Source organism: Montipora foliosa, chromosome 5, assembly GCF_036669935.1.
Source record: "Montipora foliosa isolate CH-2021 chromosome 5, ASM3666993v2, whole genome shotgun sequence".
Taxonomy (NCBI): domain Eukaryota; kingdom Metazoa; phylum Cnidaria; class Anthozoa; order Scleractinia; family Acroporidae; genus Montipora; species Montipora foliosa.
This window is the reverse complement of record NC_090873.1, coordinates 21555900-21563399: the sequence shown is the minus strand read 5'-3', so window position 1 is coordinate 21563399 and position 7500 is coordinate 21555900. Positions and strand designations below refer to the sequence as shown.

Genomic DNA, 7500 nt, shown 5'->3' with positions numbered 1-7500 from the left:
ATGCGTAGGTGGTAATTGTCTGTTCCAAACGAGGACCGTTATTGTCAATAAAAATATGAAATAGCTTTCCAGCATTTAGCCAATGAAGCCTGCCGTTCTCGTATTTTTTAACAGGTTATTTTAACAATCCTTGTTTGTTGAATGCCACGACAACTTTATAAAAAGAAAACATTTTGCAGAAACGACAACTGGTAAAATAAGTTTATGTAGCTCAATCGATCGATTTGAGAAAGTAGGCACACTAGTTAGATCATTGTAAGGTTTGATATTTTTCACTGAAAATATCACTAAATATTAGTCCTTTTTTGTCTGTTTAATTTCAAGACTTGTATCAAAATATTCAAACCAATAAAGATGCTTAATGTTTTTTTACCATTAAAAAAGTAAACATATTTGGCCTCTCAAAACAGAACTGACGACTTTAATTAAGGCATACAAGCCACATTGGCAGCAGTTACGGTGCGTATGACAAAGTCTCAATGAATTATTTAGCCGATACTGAAACGGATAACCACTTAGCTTTTTCTAGCTATGCACGAAACTGTTCTATCTAAGAAAACGTACAAGATAAGTTTAGGCTTTTAAAAAAAAGTTCCCAATAAACTAAATGAACATTTTGAATAATGAGTTGTTTTTGTTTATTCAAAACTTCGCAACGGTTGTCTTGTGAGATTTTTTCATATTCGTAAACTTCGCGAAAGTCAGATGTCATAAATTTGAAACTAAGTGTAAGTCAAGGCTGTGAAATGTCATCGTGTTTCGTTTTCCAAATTACAGTGAGCCGTTTTAAACAAATGAAAATCTTTTAATATTCTAAGTAACAATGCAGTGGTTTTCACCTTGACATAAATTCTATAATCAAGATCGAGGTTTAATAAATTTTTATTTGGACTACTTTGACAAAATAAATATAGAATTAAGCCTTTTTACAAGTTTCCAGTGCCGTAAAGTCTTTCGTTTTAGAGCATTTTAAATTTCCGAGTTTTCACCTTGCGTGACACACTAAGATAGTGACTGTCTGGTTTAATTTTCAATTGTCGACATATTTGAAGTATTGGGAGATATATATCACAACATAATGTGTGACTTTTTTTCCCATGAATGGGAGCACCTTTAAAAAACACAGGTCAGAGGTCATTGTTGTACCAGTACAGAAAGAATTCTAAACATTCATTAAAGTTATCTTTAGGCCTAATTAGGCCTTAACAAAAGTTTTTAGCCCTAATGTTAGCATTGGTAAACGGTCAGGGTTGTTTCTGGTTTGGTAAAACAATGACCTGTGATTTGTCTCCTGTATTTTGTACCTTCTCAAGAAGGACTACAGAGGTCATAGTAACCAAATAAGGGCTAGTGGTAAAATATGTAACAAAGCAAAACTTTGGTCCCTTTGTGATTCTCTCAAGGTCACTTTCTCTACTTCCTATAAGTGTGTATACCAGCTCACGAGAGAAAAGAAATTGTTTTCATTGCAAAGTGAATTCTAGATGTATCGGAGTAAATTCTAGTTATAGTGTAAAAAGAGAAAACACCCCGTGCAAAACACACACGCATGTGTGAGGAACGTAATGCGGAGTAGCCGAAAGGAATTCAATTTTTTCAGTTACTACGTTTATTGCAACAGCTCAGAGCTGCAATTGCTTTTTACTGGATTTAGGTATGTTAGACTAGCCAGGGTTGTCATTCTAATCTTCTAAGATGTATTCACTAAACAAATGTAGGCCAAGAATGGTCACTCAGCCTCAGGAAAAATACATTTAACGGTCATCACTGAACTAGTAAAGTAGTATATAAATCAGGAATCAAAAATGATTAATCTTAGAGAGTTATCGAACTCACCGATATAAATATATCAGTCCTCTAACTCTCTCTAAGTAAATAAATTAAATCACACGCGTTTCGAACGTGACACTGCTTGAGATTATGTTTGTTGCGAAGATCATCCACGTTCTGAGGTAGTTACTGAGCAATAAGATATTTCTTTGTCAGTTTATCTAGTTTTATGTGCACGAATATGTGCTGATCACAGGCAACGAATACGTGTCAAAGATGACGTTACAAATTTCAATTAACATAGCTTTTTCCTAAGATGTTTCTTGGTTTTATCATTTTTAGCATCAGCAGCCAAGGCAAGTCTCAAACGCCGGAAGAAATGTGTTGTCGTGGATTCAGACGAGGAAACTTTAATGAGCGTAAGACAAAGCTCGGGAGCAGGATGTGCTTGAGGAAGGTAACAGTGAATAGGCGAACAACGTTAACGAATATTAAATTTCGAAATTCATGATTTAAGTGTTTTCTTCTCGAACGGATATAAATTCAATGCAACGTTGTAAATAAATTATTTGTGATACTGGAGAAGTTATGCCGTTGTCTTAATCCTATACCATAGAGAATAAGAGGGATTCCGCAAATTTCTGAAACAAGTTGTGTCGCGATTAATGGTTCCGGAAACTTTTTAAACCAGTAGCACATTTACCGTGACATTAATCTTAGTGCAAAGGTTAGTGGCTCCAGTGTCTTTGGACATTGTTAGGACAATTAACTCGTTTCGGAAGTGGTATCGGACACTTCTGAAACCATCCATCATTGAAGCTGGTTTCAAAAAATTTCGAAACCAATAATCGCTAATTTCCCTCACCTTCACGTGTGGTCAGCTGTAGGGGTTTCAAAAATTTCTGAAACCGGCAGTGGTTAAAATTCCGTCAAGGATTCAACACCGACAACCGATTTTTGTTAACTTTAGAATATCCCCCAAGGTTCTGGAACGTGTTATTCGTAAAATTCGCGAAAGTCAGGTGTCATAAATTTGAAACTAAGTGTAATAAGGCAGATCAGGTCATCCATGCTATTCCAAAGAATCTTGTTTTCAAAGCATTAGCTATGAAATTATGCTCAAGCTCAAGTGAATTTGAATCCAACTCAACATTATTTGATCTTGAACCTGAAGTCAAACTAAATTTGACTACAATGAAATCAAGGGAATTTTACTGGCTTTTTGTTAACAAGTCTTATACTCCGAAGAACAAACCGGTGTTAAGAGATGGAATAAAATAGTAACTATGGACAAGGAATCTTGGCAGTCCTGCGGTCTTCGCTTCAGTTAGGACAACCTCTAAAGACATGAAATTAAGAGAACTTCATTTTAAATTCCCACATAGAACGACAGTCACAAAAAAAGAACTTTTCAGGTTTGGATTGAAGGCAGATTGTGAATGTCTATACTGCGGTGAACCAGACTCCGTAAATCATACCTTTATTCATTGTCAGTTCTCGCAACATTTTATTAAAATCATTGTTCAGTGGTTTAATGAAACTAATAAGACCAACTTTAATCCGGGACAGAGAGAAATTCTCTTCGGTGTACTCAATAACCGAGACAACACGCGTAAACGTGTTAACTACACCTTGCTATTCATGCAGTACTTTATCTAGAAATGCAAGTTAAGGGAAGACACCCTGCTCCTACCAGATTTCATCAGTAAACGAAAGTTTAAGCTCAGTGTTGAAACATAGTAATTATAAGAGACGAACGATGCCTACGCCTCTTTACTGATTTTGCTTATTAACTACGGGTGATATCAAGTCATGATAACAACTGTCGCTTTCCTTCCTTTCGAGACCGTTACTTTAAGTACCCTGAATTTCAAAAAGAGGGAAGAAAAACATTTCATGTCCACTTAAATACAACCGGCACCTTAATTTATTTATTCTGTATATGATTACATACCGATGATGTGATAATGAAGGAGTTGCTTGGTATAAAAGCGTTTCGTACGTAGGGGTACTATATCGTATCTTAATATTAGTGTTAGTATTTGTAAGTAGTGTAAGTACAATATTGTAAGTAGTACTAGTTTTGAATTGTAAAGAGTATTGTAAATAAATTAAAATAATTTTTTTTAAAAAAAAGGTAGTTGAAGTAGAGACCGTGAAATGTCATCCTGCTTCGATACAGAAACCTACCTTTGTTCAAAACCCTAATATACAGGCAAACAATAATTATACAAGACAAGGCTACTTCATAGATAAGCTTAAGACAAAGAAATATATGAAAATTTGACAGAAATAATCTAAAAAAAAGTAGAAGCTTACCATCCTGGCAAGCAGATAAGACGTCAAAGAAAAAGAGGGCTGAGAAGATAACAAATTTGATGGAAGAGCCCATGGTGACTTCCTTTAAATTTAACACAGTCGCATTTATAATAGGTGCATAATGCCCTCAAGTTAGACGGCCCTGAAATATTTCACCAGAGATGCGCAGGTGGTAATTGTCTGTTCCAAACGAGGACCGTTATTGTCAATAAAAATATGAAATAGCTTTCCAGCATTTAGCCAATGAAGCCTGCCGTTCTCGTATTTTTTAACAGGTTATTTTAACAATCCTTGTTTGTTGAATGCCACGACAACTTTATAGAAAGGAAACATTTTGCAGAAAAGACAACTGGTAAAATAAGTGTATGTAGCTCAATCGATCGATTTGAGAAAGTAGGCACACTAGATCATTGTAAGGTTTGATATTTTTCACTGAAAATATCACTTAATATTAGTGTTTTGTCTGTTTAATTTCAAGACTTGTATCAAAATATTCAAACCAATAAAGATGCTTATAAATGTTTTTTTACCATTAAAAAAGTAAACATATTTGGCCTCTCAAAACAGAACTGACGACTTTAATTAAGGCATACAAGCCACATTGGCAGCAGTTACGGTGCGTATGACAAAGTCTCAATGAATTATTTAGGCGATACTGAAACGGATTAACCACTTAGCTTTTTCTAGCTATGCACGAAACTGTTCTATCTAAGAAAACGTACAAGATAAGTTTGGGCTTTTAGAAAAATGTTCCCAATAAACTAAATGAACATTTTGAATAATGAGTTGTTTTTATTCATTCAAAACTTCGCAACAGTTGGCTTGAGAGATTTTTTCATATTCGTAAACTTCGCGAAAGTCAGATGTCATAAATTTGAAACTAAGTGTAAGTCAAGGCTGTGAAATGTCATCCTGTTTCGATATAGAAACCTACCTCAAAACCGTAATACAGGCAAAACAATAATCATACGAGACAAGGCTACTCAATAGAGAAGACAAAAAATATATGAAAAATTGACCAGGCCAGCAGATAAGATGTCAAAGCAAAAGAGGGCTGAGAAGATAACAAATTGGATGGAAGAGCACATGGTGACTTCCTTTTGTTATCTTCTAAGCCCGACCTCGTTCCCAGGGTTTTTTCCCTAAAGAAATGGGGCCATTTCCTTAGGGAAAAAGCCCTGGAAACGAGGTTGTTCTCAGCCCTCTTTTTCTTTGACGTCTTATCTGCTGCCCTGGTCAATTTTTCATATACTTTTTGTCTTGTCTATTTAACAAATTGATGTCAGTTTTTCATGCGTCTGTCCTGTTATTACTGGGTTGCCGTATGGCAATCCCACTTGGAAAATGGGTAGAATTTCTCCGTTTTATTTATTTTTTTTTTTTCCGTGTCGGTAAAAGTTTTGCCTGTCACTCCCCCGGTAAGTGGTGTCTTTGTGCATAGAGCCTTCTGCGCGTATTTTCTTAGGATCGAGAGGGTAGTGGAAATGCGTAAATTTCTCTGGTGGACACAGTAGGATCATTAACTTAACCTGTAATGGCGTCGAAAGTCATGTAACGCGAATGGCGTTTTAGTGGATCTTTGAACAAAATATACCCTTATGAAGCTCAAAAATGGCAAATCAATTGGATACTGAACAAGACAGGCGACAACATCGACAACAATCTGTCGCCCGTCGAGCCGTCTTTTACCAAGTGTGCTGTTATGTAGAACATTGAAGGTTCGCAGGGCAGCGATAATAGTGAATTCAAAGACTAGACAAGGTGGATTGAATGGAATTTCAAGCGTTAAAATCGCTGAAAAGGTAAGATTATTGTCGAAGCGATGCCGCAATTGTGTGTCTTCACCACATGTTCCTTTGATCTCACATTATTGTGTTTTCCGTCAAAATATTCGCTTGTTTTCGCTTTCGCTCGAACATATCTACCTTTATGACATGTCCAGTGAATAGTTTTATCCTCTGGGATGAATTTTCCGTCGAAAAATCGGTTACTTGGGCGGTCAGTGTAAAACACAGACTGCAGACTGCAGACTGCAGACCGGGGGTAAAATGCAGACTGAGGGTAAAATAAATATTAATAATAAAAAAACGAGTCATAAGGATAAAATAAAGATTGTTTGAAAGACAATCCTGTTTTACATCTATCAACAACTCACATTATTATGACTGCAGGTCGCTGCACCTTTTGGGGATGCGATCGTACGCGTTGAAATCATCTGTGCTTTGTTTTTGCGCTTCCAGATGCATTGCAATGTTCCAAATTATTTGTCACACCGGTACATCGAGGGAAATCGATCGAAAAACTAACAATTATTACTTCGAATACCTGAATAATCTCGGTTGTCTATTTTCGGTGCAACGAAATGCACAAAGAATTTCATGTATTCCGAGCAATTAGGACGCGGGGATTTCATTGGTTAAGCTATGCGTGGATAACCCCTAGGGAGAGGTTATAATTGAAAATTACATCTTCCAGATTCAAAACAAACGAGCTTGTGAACTAAAGGATAAACATAACGTACACGAAAGCGAATGAAAGGATCCTAATAAGAAATTTTTACACCTCAGTCATACGATCATGACTAAAACACCACACGAGTACATACGGGTAACATACGAGTAACATACGAGTAACATACTGAACATACGGATACATACGAATACATACGACTAACATACGACTAACATACGACTAACATACGAGTAACATACGGATACATACGACTAACATACGGATACATACGAATACATACGAGTAATACGAATGTTTTTCTCATAAAGGAAGCTCTAATTATAGGCCTTGCAGGCATTTTTCACGTCAGCAAACACGTACCCGGCTCAGTTTTAGGGGGGAGGGAGGGGGAGTTGATCAACCCCCCAAGGCTTTCGTTAAATTTAGTCACAGTAAAATAAATTCACATGGAGTGCAAAACCCTTAGCTTGCGCTACAAGATGACAATATATTTTGGATGTCGCTTATGTCGTGTGACGTCATCAGATCCGCCATCTTGATTTCACTATTTCAGCTTAAGTTGCCTATGATAAATCAGTGCAAAAAATCAGTGCAAAATCAAGCCAGAAAGCTTAAATGGGGTAAAAGATTATGACAGACCTGCTCTGACTTCCTTACGTGTCTTAAATGTAAACTGGCCTGACAGTCATAATCATCTACGAGAGCAACATCCAAAATATACTGTCATCTTGTTGCGCAAGCTAAAGGCGGCGAAATACGAGATACAAAAACCCTAAACTTGGCGCGAAACATTATTTCGTTGCAAGTTTGGGTCGATTTCTCCCGTTTTTCACCTTGCATGATCAACTTGTCGCGCAACAAAAACATTTGTTGCGGGTTGAAGAAAGTTATTGCGAAAAGTAGAGCGCAGATCTACTCTGAGCAACAAATTTTGGCTTT

The 7500-nt window shown here is 36.6% G+C and overlaps 1 long non-coding RNA gene across 1 annotated transcript in view; it reads left to right on the top strand.

Annotated features, from left to right (window-relative positions):
• Positions 1-1597: 1597 nt before the first annotated feature.
• LOC138003041 (uncharacterized) overlaps positions 1598-7500 on the top strand; it is a 36354-nt gene continuing 30451 nt past the window's right edge. The window contains exons 1-2 of the long non-coding RNA XR_011123402.1: positions 1598-1654; positions 2113-2227. This is a non-coding gene — a long non-coding RNA (uncharacterized lncRNA). The remainder of the gene's footprint in view (positions 1655-2112; positions 2228-7500) is intronic.